The sequence below is a fragment of the Salvia splendens genome, chromosome 2, assembly GCF_004379255.2.
Source record: "Salvia splendens isolate huo1 chromosome 2, SspV2, whole genome shotgun sequence".
Classification (NCBI taxonomy): Eukaryota; Viridiplantae; Streptophyta; class Magnoliopsida; order Lamiales; family Lamiaceae; genus Salvia; species Salvia splendens.
The window spans coordinates 19,876,135-19,889,762 of NC_056033.1; the positions used below are offsets into that span (position 1 = coordinate 19,876,135).

Genomic DNA, 13,628 nt, shown 5'->3' on the forward strand with positions numbered 1-13,628 from the left:
CATGAGATCAGCCAATCTAGGATGCCAAAATATACACCAAATGGGCATGGGAAGCCTACTTACAAACTGGAAAAAGGGTCAACCTTACAGCCCCAAAATAGGAGACTTCCTCCCCAAGATTTCAGGCACAAGATGCTAAGAATGAGAGCTATATAAACTGCCTCCCACCACCCTCTCTCCCCATCATTTAGTCACCACAAATTTCCCTCAACGTAAGGAATTGCAGCAGGAAGTGGAGAGGGGAGCGAGGAGAGGAGTTGGCAGCAAGAAAACAGCAAGGATTCACCAACCGAGAGGTAATCCCCTTAACATTCAATTACTCCTTGCATCATGTAGATCAACCACAATAGATAGTCGAGAACTCAGGATCCTAGATGCTCAAGAATCAAAATGTGAACTTAGCAATATCAACTGCTAGAACTGAGCAATAGAAACCCAAACTTTGAGCAAGAATACAATCAACACAGTAGGCCTCATGTGCAAGTTAAGACATCAAAGCTTCCTCAATCATAGCTACTGCCCAAGGTGTCATTTTAGAAAGCATGCAATAAATCACAATTCGGTAGTTAAGTCCAACATACATCATGCCACGACCGAGTTTTCTAAGGATAGAAAGTCTGGTTGAACGCGACTAGGGGAGGATGAAAGAAGCGGGAAGAAAGGGGAAAACTGTGGCACAACTGAAACTTGAACCGAAAAAACTCAAATAATATATATATGAGTGCACGATACAAAGAGCGCAAACTCGACTTTTACATTGCAACGGAAGAGTCAAGAGCAGATAACGTCTTGTATGGAGACACGTCGCATCCGAGTACTATTCTATCGAAGAATCTTCATCGTCTATGCTCAACACTGCCCGCCGTCATCACTGCTCAACCTGCACATTTTTAAAACATATGCAGGGCTGAGTACTTGGTGTACTCAGTGGACACGTGCCGAAATATATTTACTGAAAAACTAGTTTTGTCAAGCCACTCTTTGAGTGAACTCGGGGTTTTAGGAAAAGGTCCGAGAACACTAAAACATTTTCCTTTTTTTTCATTTTTCAAAAGCGATCTGTAGATCTATTTTCCTAGAACATATGCCGTATCTGACTAACTCCTGGGGAACAGAAGCCCACTAACCTCCTAGTGAACAGAATTCACGAAACTCCTGGTGAACCGGAATGTATGGGCTTATCCCACTTACAAACCCGAATTCACTAACTCCTGGTGAAACGGAATGTATGGGCTCATCCCACTTACAAACCCGAATTCACAAAACTGAAACTCCTGGTCTAGTAGGGACATCGTCTTGCTAGTCAATCAGATAGGCAAAGTTCAAAACAAAACATGGCTTGACGTAACTTTCGCAACTTTATTTTCCTCGTAAACATATTTGGAACAAACTCATTTTTCTTTTATCAAAAGCCGAACACATAACCTTCAATACTTCATTTTCCTCGTAAACATATTTGGAACAAACTCATTTCTATCGGTCAAAGCCGAACTCAAATCTTTCAAAACTTCTATTTCCCCGTAAATATATTTGGAACAGACTCATATATTGGTCAAAGCCGAACTCAAAACTTCAACAAAAGCTACACTTAATAAGCACTCGTAAAGCAACACATAACATCATGTAATAACGCCAAGCAAATAGCATTTTTCATAATATTTCACTTTAAATAGCAAGCTCGCACTTAACAACACATCTTAAATAGAAGCACACAAAAAATACTTCTCATAAAACTGTATTTTTAACAGAAAGCCCACATAAAAACACTTTAGTTAACGAAAGCCCACCTCGTTCGCTTAAAACTCCTTAACTTGAATTTTCCTGACTCGACCCTTAACTTGCGGAGATAGCCTTTTGAAAACAAACAACGTACTAATAAGACTCGAGAAATTCTTAAACTTTAATTAGAATGCATACCCCTGATTAATTTCTTTTATCCTTCGTTCACTTCTAGAAATTATTTTTAGAAACTTGCATATTAATTAAATCGGAAATTTAATTAACTGTACTTCTTTCATAAACTTGATTATTTTCGTGACTTGAGAACACCTTTTCCCTTTTCTTGCGTCTCCAAAATTTCCACAATTTAAAATCCCAGCCCAAGAGAACTAATTAATTCTATCTCAGGCCCATCGCAAAATAACTGATCCAAACTAGAATTAATTCCAAGCCCAACTTCTCTTCTCCTTCTTTGATTTATCTTGGCACACTGATCAATGACCACAACCGAAATTCACTTCTTATTCTCACTGAATTAAATGACCCAAGCTTCTAATTAATCTAGCCCAGCAAAAAACAAAATCCCCTTGGCCCAAGATTTTAATTATGCTCACTGGCCCCAAATCACCAACTAATTAAATGGTGGCCCAATCAATTAAATTAAGGTATGGCCCAACAAGTGGAAAGAGTGCAGTACGTATACTACATCGTTCCTTTCTCCCTCACTTTCAAAATCAGGGCACTCCACCTCTTCTCCTTTCTCCCTCTCGACGGCACCGGTCTCGGGCCAATCAAGACGTCGCCGGTGAGCGACGACATCCGGCCCTCCGCCCGATTCTTGCCGTTGCCGGAGAGCGCCTATCGATCTCTCTCTCAATTCACTCCCAAATTGCATAAATGAGATAAACCCCCAAATTGAAACTGCAGTCGCCTCACTTCTCTACTTCGCCTCTTCCGGCGACTCCGACAAACCCAGCTCCGCCGAATTAACGACAGTGAGTTCCTTCACACGATTTCTCGTCGTCTCCTTCTCTACCTCTCTCGACTTCCTTGGAGACTTGCTGTCGTAAACACTCCTCCGGCGCTACTGAATCGCCGGCACTCTCACTGTGAGAGTTCGCTCTCTCTCCGTCGAGCTCCCCGGAAGGCAGTGACACCATCGCCCCCCTCTCTCTATCTTCACTCGGCGTCGCCGGCACCAGCCGAGCCGCTGCTACCTCGCCCTGCTGCTCCAGCAGCGCCGCTTCTCCGGTCGGCTCTCCGGAGCTCCATTGTCACTCGACCCTCGCCGGACAGCCCCTTATGCTAAGCTAAGCCCTCTATCTAGTTTGCTACTTACATAATTATGTTCGATGTTTAAGCAATAGCTATGTGAGCTCAAGGTTTCTTGAATTGATTTGTTTTGTTGTGGTGAACCTTTGGTTCATCTCTTGATATTGAATTAGCTAAGGCAGCTTATGATCAATTTGTCTCTTATTTTGTTATTTTGTGAGGTGAGGTTCCTAAAGCTCTAAGTCTTGAGCTTTAAACATGATGTTCTATACTTGCTATTGTTATGAGGTTTCTATAGCCACGATTCTAAGTTCTTGAGCCTAGCATGATGTCTTGAAACTAAAGGAGAAGGTGTGCTAGTGTTTTACCTTGACTTGGGTGAATCCTTGATGATTGTGGCTGATCCTAAGCCTTGTTGTTACTCCTTGCTCCTCATGCTAGCCTCCTCATACTTTGTGAAGTTTGGGATTGAGATGGTGTGTGGAAGGAAGTGGGGAAGGGCTGTTTTTATAGCAAAAATTCTTGGACTTTTGTGGCAGACATAAGGAGCTTCTACTCCTACTTTGAGCTATTGGCCCCTTCCCCTTTTGAATTTGGCTATGAGACTTTCTTGCCTATTTTGTGTAAGCTGATTCCAGCCTTGGTCTTGTGGAAGAAAATCTTATTCACTTCTATTTTAAGCTTAAAAGATGTGCTCACATCACCTTGTACTATTTGTATCTATCTCTATTATGGTGAAAGTTTGGGGAGGAGACAGGTTGGCTGATCTTACAACATTGATTTGTGGGGATTTGCCTTTCTCCTTTTGAGCTTAGGTGGTGATCTCATCTTGAGGTTTCTACAGCCTCTTTTCTCATAATGGAAGATTTGGAGGATCTTGATTCTTATCCCCACTTCGAACTTTGGCAGGAGTTGCTTGATGGGAACATGGCATATTTGGCATTCTTACTAGATTGATTAAAATCCAAGACTTCACCTTTTTGGTCGAGGAAATCTCTAACCTCTTTTGGTGTTTGACTTGCAGGATAGGCCGTCACATTTGGAGCTTGGCAGCTGTGAGATCGAGAAGGATGGAGGAGAAGAGAGAAGATTTACTTACATCACTATTTTGTCTCATTTTTCTCTTTTGACTTAATCCTCATTCTAAGATAGGGATAGATGAAAGTTGTACTCCCATTTCCATGTAATACTAGGTATTGGAGCTCGTAATGTAAAAGTGTAGTATTCTTGGTTTTAGTATCATGATGTAACAACTTGCACGTATCCACTATTCTTGTATTTCAATTTTTCCAACAATTTGTAATTCAAAACTTAAATTTTCTTGCACCTTAATTTCCAATCGTCTCTTCATCCTAATTTTTTTTATACTCTGAAATCTGTGCACGAAAAACTCGGGGTGTTACACATCAAAAGGCTGTCCCAAAACCACAATCAACTTGCGTACACAACAAATAAGCAGTAGCTTTCTCTTGTAAACAATATGATTGTCCGGTGATGGCGCGACGGGAAGCGGAGGACTCCTCCGTGACGTCGATGGAAGGCGATGAGTAGCGGCGGAGTTTTACCGCAGGTGAAGCTGCAGCTCGACGGAGAGCCGGACGGCGAGACGGGCAGCGATCTGCGAGCCTGCAGAGGCCGAGAAAGAGGCTGCCTCGCACGGTCACACCTCCAACCCCGGAGTACAACCACGGCGGTGACCGTTTCCTCCGGAGACGGCGACGATTTCGCCGAGAGAGAGGAACGGGAATGGTTGAAGGCGGTCGCTGCCAGAGAGAGAGAAAGGGACAAATCGGGTTTATAGGGTAGTTTACCTTTAAAATAACGTAAATGTACCCATTTTGTTATCTCTTCCATATATGAGAAAAACGCCACCCACATTGGCTTGTTTATAAGTGAAGACGTCACCCGCATTGGCGTTTTACAATTTAGAACCGTATGTCGTCGTATTGTATTGAAATACAGTGTTTGTTAAAACACGCCAAGCTGGTTGGCGTATTTTGGATAGAAACGCCTTCACCACTGGCGTGTTTCGTACTGGCGTTTTGGATAGAAACGCCACCTGCATTGGCGTTTTGGATAGAAACGCCTTCTACATTGACGTGGTTCAAGTTAAACACGCCTTCCGCGTTTTTCATTAGACTATTCGCTAAACACGCCGATATTGTTGGCGTGTCTAATAAAACTACATGCGCCGAGTATAGAAACATCAAGATTGGTCAAAAATATGTGATCGAGGGAGCTCACTGCCACACACTCACCTAGCAACTTCTCACTACAAAACGTAAATGCAACACGTGTGGTAAGGATAACCATGAGGAGCCTGGATTTTACGGTGCATTATGCAACTTTTTCATTTGCTTTTACTGTTGATTCTTTAATTCTAGTATAAAATACTTCCTTCGCCCGAGGTAGATGTCACCCTTATCACATTAGATTTTAAGAGATGCATGTTGTTTTATTTATTAAATGAAAAGAAAAATACTACTTTCGTCCACCATTAAATGTCCTATTTTTCTTTTTCGTCCGTCCGCTAATAAATATCTCATTTCACTTTTACTATATTTGGTAAGTGGACCCTACATTCCACTAACCAATTACATGCACATATTATTATAAAATCAATGTATAAAAGTAGTCTTCACATTCCACTAACTTTTCTACCCACTTTACTACATAAATTTAAACAACTTATTAAAATCGTGCCGGTAAAATATGAAACATTTAATCACAGACGGAGGGAGTATATTTTTATATATTACTCCCTCCAACCCACAATAGGAGTCACTCTTATTATGAGCATAGATTTTAAGAAATGTAAAAAATAATGAATTGAATAAGTCAGTGGAATATGAGACATATTTACTATTTATGGGACATATTTACTATTTATAGTTAAGTTAAAGTGTGACTCTTATTTTGTGATAGACTAAAATGAAAAAGTATAACTCTTATTGTGGAACATGGAGTAATTGAGTAATTGAGAGGACACTTTTATTAAAAAATATGATACTTGTATATGTAGAACAAGTATAAAAATAAATGGAAATAAAGATGAGCTCAGCTGTCTTTCTAACTTACTCTCGTTTTATTTTTTGACGATATGAAATGAACAACAACTAACCCTATTTATAAATTTTGTGGTCAACTATTGCTAGCTAGAGTAGTGTACGCAACTTCAAATAATAGGAGTATAATTTTATTTTATTTTATCAAATTTCATGTCATACAGTATACTACAAGTTGATCATACGATTTTTTCGCCTAAATTTATACTATAATAAAATATATTACTCCTATAATTATTACGCAACCCTCTGTTAGAGCATCTCCAATGCCGGCGTCGTCACCGGCACGCCGATTTTTTGCTGACGCCGAACCATTGCGAGCGGCGTCGGCGAAATCGGCGTCAAAATCGGCGTGCCCACGCCGATTCTCACGCCGATCCTCACGACGCCATTGTAGGCCCCTGATCGGCATCAGACTGGCGTCAGATTTTTATTTTTAATTTTCGAAACACTATATATACGCGCTTTTGACATCATTTTCATTCGCACCACTTGTTTTAACGAGTACTCTGTCTATCTTAATTTCTGTACAAGATCAACAACGAGAAATGGAGAACAACTACGAAGGTACTCCAATGACGACCGGGTCTCAGATTCCCCCGACTCCCGGGGGAGGGTCTCAGACTCCCCCGGCTCCCGTGGGAGGTGGTTGGCCTCCGATGACCGGGTACTACAACATGTACCCGTGGCAACAGATGATGCCACCGATGGCCGCCGGGGGAAGTGTGCCGGCTTGGCAGGGGGTACCGCCGATGCAACCCCCTATGCAGATGATGCCGGGGTGGGCACCCGGGATGCAGCCACCGGCGCAACAGATGATGCCACCGCCGTAGGGGACGCCCGGGGTGGAAAACGTCTATCGGTCGGCTTTTGATTTTTCCACCAGTTCTTCGCACACATCGACCCCAACGGATGCACAGTACACGCAGTATGAGACCTTCTCCTTAGAGAAGTTGGGTTTTGATATTAACGAGGTTCCGGAAACTCCCATTCAAAGCCGGGGAGTAGGGCGGGGTCGGAGCGCCCCTAAGAAGAAGGGCAAGGCCAAAAGGTCGGTGAGTCGTCGCAGCCTGGTGAGGATAGCCGGGTCCGGAGGAAGTGGACGGACGCGGAGAACGTTGCGGTGGCCAAGGCGTGGGTGAGTGTCTGCGATGATCCTCTCGTTTCGAACAACTAGAGGATCGTCAACTTGTGGGCCAAGATAGCCGCAGCCTACAGGGCATTTTTCCCTGAAGGGAGACCGCGCACCGGGGAGGAGTGCCGGAAGTGCTGGGACCGAATCAGGTCTGCCGTCTCTCGATTTTCGGGTTTGTACGCCAACGCCCTCCGCATGCGGACCAGTGGCCAAACAGAGGAAGACTGTAGGAGGATTGCGGAGAGAGCCTACTCGGATCCCGGGAAGTACTATGAGTTCACCTACTGGAACTGCTACCTTGTGCTCAACGAGTCAGAGAAATTCCGGGCAGGTGTCGACGCTGGCTGGCCGAAGAAGCAGAAACTGAAATATACCGGTGATTATAGCGGCAGCAGCGGTGGTTCCCATGACCTCCCCGAGACGGCCCATGAGGTCCCGACCCCTCGTTCGTTCGGTCGCCGACCTCGCCCGGTTGGCCAAAGGCGGGCGCAACGGGATGCGAGGGGGGCACCCCGAGTTCCCAGGAGATCCAGTCGGCATCCCCCCTCGGCAGGTCCACCGAGGAGCTCAAATTCTTCGCGCGTCAACAAACGCGCGCTCAAATGGTGAAGACGTTAGCCGACTTCCGGACGGCGGTGGACCCCGAGGAGAAGGCTTATCTTCGCGTATTGCTCCGGAGCATGCGTGAAGAATTGGAGGGGTTGCAGAGGGATACCGGCGGGAGTAGCCGCGGCGTTGGTGGCGACGGAGGCGGCGGCGACGACGACGAAGGGCTGGGCGACGACGGAGGCGAGGATGGCGGCGAGGAGTGATTTTTTATGTAATTTTTTTATTGTACTTTTTAATTTTTGTACTTTTTTAAAAATTAATGTACTTTTTTTAAAATTATTGCATTTTTTAAATTTTAATAGTATTATTCAATTTTCCTGTATTTGTCTCGTAAATTAAATTATGTATGTTGCTACGATTGTAAATTAAATTATATAATTGTTATTAGTGATGTGGATAGGCTATGGGAGGACTATTGCATGTCCAGTTGCTTGTCCAGTTACATGTCCAGATGATGTGGCAGGAGGATTTTAGTGCTGATGATGTGGCAGTGACAAGGCTATGGGAGGGCTATTGCATGTCAAGAACCACTGGAGATGCTCTTAATTATACCAGTTGTTACAATAATTATTATATTATTAAAATTAAATAATAAGCAGCGAGACTGCTCTCCACCTCAAAGCAAAGCACGCTACAATTATTAGAGAGAGAAAAAACACAACAATTTCATCCCCATTCTTCCCCCTCTTTCTCTCTCACGCACCACACACACTCTTCGCACACCACAATCTCAGCTCACCACCTCACCAATCACGGAGACCCCACCGATCTCTCGCTCTCCCCTTAAACCTCAAACTTCAAACCCTCCATAAATCTCTCCCCCAATTTTTCCCTTGAGCAATGCCAGCTTCCTCCTCAGGTAGCTCTTTATAAACCCTGAAATCCTACTTTCTTACTGCCTCAATTTGCGTGTGCGCACTTCCGATTTTTCGTGGAGGACTTGAAATTGATGACTCTTTTACGTATTTAGCGTTGATTGGAGGACTTGAAATTGATGACTCTTTAAAAAACGCCATTTCCGTTGGCGTGTCTATTGAAAAACGCCAGTACGGAAGGCGTGTTTAACTTGAACCACGTCAGTGTAGAATATCTATTGAACCACGCCAGTGGTGAAGGCGTTTTTATCCAAAATACACCAACCAGCTTGGCGTGTTTTAACAAATACTGTATTTCAATACAATACGACGACATACGGTTCTAAATTGTAAAACGCCAATGCGGGTGACGTCTTCACGTATAAACACGCCAATGTGGGTGGCGTTTTTCCCATATATGGAAGAGATAACAAAATGAGTACATTTATGTTATTTTAAAGGTAATCTACCCTATAAACCCAATTTTCTCGAGAGAAAGAGAGCTCGACGAAGATGCTGCTGCCTCTCCTTCAATAAGGGTTTCTCCAATTTTCAGATTTGGAGAAAATAAAGGGGAGGGGGAGAACCGAGAGGCAGTCGGCGATGACTCTCCATCGGGAGGGAAGGAACGGCGGCAGCGAGATTTGAGGGAAGCGTCGTCTCTGATGTAGGAAGGAATTGGATAAATTTTGGGGAAAACGTGCGATTTTGAAAGAGGAGGCGGAGCTGGCGACGCTCCGACGACCGAGAGGAGCGCGATTCGCATGAGAGACGGTGATTCCGCCGAGAGAGAAAGGTGCCGCTGCCTTCACACCAATGTTAGGGATTTTGTTTTCTTTCATGACCGCCCATACTAAGGATAGCAAGGACGGGGAAATCGCGACCAAGGGGGGACTAAGAAGCGGGGAAGAAATGGGGGACACAATAAAGGTTACACTTAATGCAAAAATCTAATTAACTCCCAAAAGAACATTTGTTTTAGTCTACAAAAAAAAACATTTTAGTTTAACGAAATCAGCGGATTAAAGTCTCAAAGTATTTGACATAATAAAGGACGACATTTAATATGAAAAGCCCAATTAACTTCAAAAAGAAATATTTTAGTTTATTGAAAGGTTAAGCAACAGATTTTAGTCTCAGGATACTTAATGTCATAAAACAATATTAAATAGTGCGGAAGACTTCTAGAAATTTATTTCAAACATGGCAGCGGAAATTTATTTCAAACATGGGATCACGCCATGTATGAAGACACGACGCATCCGGGAATCCCTAAAGCTCACTCAACATCCGCTGCAACATCCCGCTCAACCTGCACATAGGGAAAAAATATGCAGGGCCGAGTACTTGTTGTACTCAATGGGCTCATGCATTAAACATTTTATAACAGTTATGTCATCCATACTAGTGAACTCGAATTTTACATGTAGTTAAGAAATATCATCGAGAACATAAAAACATTTCATAGCCTGGCCAAGCAAACAATCTCCCCACTTTCTCAACAATCCAATAATCACTTCATCTTTCCACAGTGCGTCGAAAGTGTGGCTACACTATTCACCCACGAGATTGGCCGACTAGCAAGGACGGCTCTCGATCCCACCAGTGTACACAGTCTGATAGGGTTTGCGGCCCTACTCAGACACGAATTCGTTTCACACATAGCCATATAGCCTAACGGAGTAAACTCAGACGAACTAGGCATCAGGCACACAATCTCAATCAAAACAATCCATGGCATGACATAACGCTTTAAACCACCCTTATAGCTCCACAATCATACTTTGGAAAAATAAAAGAGTTTAGTTAAAGAAAGCCCACCTCGCTTGCTTAGACAACACAATACACAACTCAAAAGCAACCCTCGTTCCTTGTGCTCACGTACGCACAACAACCCTTGTCAACACCACAACACAATCAGCCTTCCATCAATACAACTTATCATGCATGTCCTATTGTTCCTTTCATCGTTTTCTTAAATTACCCATCCCAAACGTTCACCAACATAAGGAAACACACCATAGTATACCTCAACGTATAACACATAACCACGCCATAAGATACGTTCCTTAATCACACATGCATCATGTAATTCATTCAAACTTGACAAGAATTATTATTTTAACATGACAGAAATCTGGCAGAACTGCGCAGTCGTTTTGTAAAACTCATTAAAAATCCATCCGACCTCTGTTATGGCTGAAATTTTATACACAACACAGAAGACATCTCAAGTATTACTCAGTTAAAAATTCGAGCCAAAATAAGATCTTTTGGTCGGTCAAACACACGTCAGAATCTACTGTCCGAACACCACAGTTTTCATGCTTCACAAATTCGAATTAGGGTTTATCCATTCATTCATCCAAACACATATATTCATGTTTCCAACACATAATCATGCTTCAAAACGATCTCACAACCATATTCTCATATATTCACATATCATTCACCAACGAATCATCCACAACATCACACATACACATACATAAATGCATATCCACATACTTTCTCGTGCAAAACATCAATCCCAACCGATTAATTTTTAGATCTATGATTTCTACACTCACTATGTGCATGAGGGAATCAAGAAACATGGATTCAATGGAAAGGATGAGAAAGAGAATTCAAATATACATTTTTTGTTAAAAAACAATCGGTAGGAATGATAATTGATGTGATTCTTCGATGAATCTTGAATTTCCAACTCCAAATTGATGCAAGAACAAAGGATTGGTGGAGAATTGGTGGAGAAGGAGAGGGAGGGAGAAGAAATCGTGTGGGAGAGAGGAGAGGGAGAGAGTGGCATGAAAATGGGGCTAGGGTTAGGGTTTTGCTTATTTATAGTCTAGAATAAATCCCACAATTAAATAAAGCAATTAAAATTGTGGAAGAATAAAATAGAGGTCAATAAATAAATCCCACATTTAAAATGAAAATAGGTGTGTATGTGGGAAGAAGGGTTTTCGAAAATTAGGTAATTCTTGGAGAGAAATATCTTCACAAAATTTGGTAAAAAGATATTGGGTATTTCATAAATAAGGCAACAAGATAATTAAAATAACTCTCCAAGAAGGAGTAAGAAGGGGCGTGTATTTTGAGGGAGTAGCAAGGAAATATTTAAATCCTCCACTAAAATCGGAATAAGATTTAAATTTGGTAATTAATTTTTTTTGTAGGAAAAGACTCCCACAAAATAGGTAACAAATAAATTTATTCCACAATGAAAAAAAAAGCATATGGGGCGTGTGATAGAGAGAGAATTAAAAGAAAAATATTCACATCCCCAATGAATTTGGCATATGAATTAATTTAGTATTTATTTGAGTAGAAGGGATTCCACAAAATAGGAAACAAATATAAATTCCTCTACAACCAGGGAGGGCCGAAAATTTGGGTTATATTCCCGCAAGGAAATCATTCAAATCTTAATTTAATTAGGGTGAGGAAACAAGATGTAGCAAGATTTAATTGGATTTAAATTAAATGAAAGGAATCAACAAGGCACCAATTAAATCAAAAATAATTCATCCCCCTAATTAAATAGGGGATTTTTCGAAATCTCTCAAGAATAGGCTTAGGGTTCGAATTCCATGTAGCACAAATTAGGGATAATTTGATTTGGATAAATATCCCAAAACAATTAATTAAATCCAAGAAAGAAAATATAATTTCCAATAATTGAAGGGGCCGAAAATTACCACTAAAATAGCTAGAACAATATGCATGATATCATTTAATTATTTCCCCACTCTGGAAAAAAAATATGACACTTTATTTCACATCACTCACGATAATTTATTTCACATAATCAACTCAATCACATAGGAACAAATAAATTCCATAAAAGAAAAAAAAATCACTCGACATCCATATTAAAACAAAAGTCGCAGAAATTTTTAGGATGCTACATCCTTCCCCTCTTAACAGAAATTTCGTCCCGAAATTTGATCGTCTCACATAAACAACTCGGAGTACTTTTCTTTCATTCTATCTTCTAACTCCCACGTGGCTTCCTCGGAGCCATGGTGTTTCCACAACACCTTCACGGATGCTATCGACTTGTTTCGCAACTCCTGCATCTTTCGATCTAGGATTGCTTCGGGTCTCTCCTCGTAGCTCATGTCGGGGGTCAGGATCACTTCCCCTCGATGAATCACATGCTTGGGGTCGAACACGTACTTGTGCAACTGGGACACATGGAACACGTTGTGCACATTCCCAAAACTAGGAGGTAACGCCAAGCGGTACGCTACATGACCTACTTTATCGATAATCTCGTACGATCCTACAAAATACGGTTTCAGTTTGCCCTTCACTCCAAACCTTACAACTCCTCTCGTCGGATACTTTCAAGAATACTTTGTCACCAACATCTAATTTGATCTCCGTTCGGCCCACGTCGGCATACAACTTCTGTCTATCTTGAGCTTCCTTGATCCTTGGACGGATTTGATGCACAATTTCGGTCATTTCCTTGATAGCGTCGGGTCCTAACATCTTTCTTTCATCAACCTCATCCTAGTAGAGTGGGGATCGACACTTCCTGCCATACAAGGCTTCATACGGCGCCATATCGATCGTCGCTTGATAGTTATTGTTGTAGGTGAATTCAACCAATGGTAGAACAGTTTCCCAACTTTCCCTTCGATCTAGGACAACGGCTAGCAGCATATCTTCAAGTGTTTGAATCGTTCTCTCCGACTGCCCATCCGATTGCGGGTGGTAAGCAGTGCTAAAGTTCAATTTCGTGCCTAGCTCCCGTTGCAAACTCATCCAAAACTTCGACGTGAACTTCGTATCGCGATCGGATACAATGGTCTTTGGCACACCATGCAAATGTAAAATCTCACTCACGTAGAGCTTAGCTAACTTGTCCGATCCATAGGTGGTTCTAATCGGTAAGAAGTGCGCACTTTTAGTGAGTCGATCGATGATCACCCAAATCGCAGTGTTCCCCTTCTGTGACCTTGG

At 42.2% G+C, this 13,628-nt stretch overlaps 1 long non-coding RNA gene across 1 annotated transcript; it reads right to left on the minus strand.

Annotated features, from left to right (window-relative positions):
* Positions 1-687: 687 nt before the first annotated feature.
* On the minus strand, positions 688-2,160 carry LOC121790927. Its single transcript, XR_006048429.1, has 2 exons — positions 1,788-2,160; positions 688-880 (listed from the first exon to the last, which is right to left on the minus strand). It is a non-coding gene; the product is annotated as an uncharacterized LOC121790927 (long non-coding RNA).
* Positions 2,161-13,628: the final 11,468 nt, after the last annotated feature.